Source organism: Pristiophorus japonicus, chromosome 24 (genome assembly GCF_044704955.1).
Source record: "Pristiophorus japonicus isolate sPriJap1 chromosome 24, sPriJap1.hap1, whole genome shotgun sequence".
Classification (NCBI taxonomy): domain Eukaryota; kingdom Metazoa; phylum Chordata; class Chondrichthyes; family Pristiophoridae; genus Pristiophorus; species Pristiophorus japonicus.
Genome location: NC_092000.1, coordinates 8797332 through 8798454, shown reverse-complemented (window position 1 = coordinate 8798454; position 1123 = coordinate 8797332).

Below are 1123 nucleotides of genomic sequence, written 5' to 3'. Positions count from 1 at the left end.
GGGGGAAAAGGAGATTGGGGGGAAAAGGAGATTGGGGGGGAAAAGGAGATTGGGGGGGAAAAGGAGATTGGGGGGGAAAAGGAGATTGGGGGGGAAAAGGAGATTGGGGGGGAAAGGAGATTGGGGGGGGAAAGGAGATTGGGGGGGAAAAGGAGATTGGGGGGGAAAAGGAGATTGGGGGGGAAAAGGAGATTGGGGGGAAAAGGAGATTGGGGGGGGAAAAGGAGATTGGGGGGGGGAAAGGAGATTGGGGGGGAAAAGGAGATTGGGGGGGGAAAAGGAGATTGGGGGGGGAAGGAGATTGGGGGGGAAAGAAGGGAAAGGAGATTGGGGGGGGAAAGGAGATTGGGGGGGGAAAGGAGATTGGGGGGGGGAGAGATTGGGGGAAAGAGAGGGAAAGGAGATTGGGGAGGGAAAGGAGATTGGGGGGGGAAAGGAGATTGGGGGGGGAAAGGAGATTGGGGGGGGAAAGGAGATTGGGGGGGGAAGGAGATTGGGGGGGGGAAAGGAGATTGGGGGGGGAAAGGAGATTGGGGGGGGAAAGGAGATTGGGGGGGGAAAGGAGATTGGGGGGGGAAAGGAGATTGGGGGGGGAGAAGGAGATTGGGGGGGGAAAGGAGATTGGGGGGGAAAGGAGATTGGGGGGGGAAAGGAGATTGGGGGGGGGAAAGGAGATTGGGGGGGGGAAGGAGATTGGGGGGGAAAGGAGATTGGGGGGGGAAAGGAGATTGGGGGGGGAAAGGAGATTGGGGGGGGAAAGGAGATTGGGGGGGAAAGGAGATTGGGGGGGGAAAGGAGATTGGGGGGGAAAGGAGATTGGGGGGGGAAAGGAGATTGGGGGGGGAAAGGAGATTGGGGGGGGAAAGGAGATTGGGGGGGGGAAGGAGATTGGGGGGGGGAAAGGAGATTGGGGGGGAAGGAGATTGGGGGGGGAAGGGAGATTGGGGGGGAAAGGTGATTGGGGGGGGAGAAGGTGAATCCTGGGGGGGGAAAGGAGATTGGGGAAGGTGATGGGGGGAAAGGAGATTGGGGGGGGAAAGGAGATTGGGGGGGGAAAGGAGATTGGGGGGGGAAAGGAGATTGGGGGGGGAAAGGAGATTGGGGGGGGAAAGGAGATTGGGGG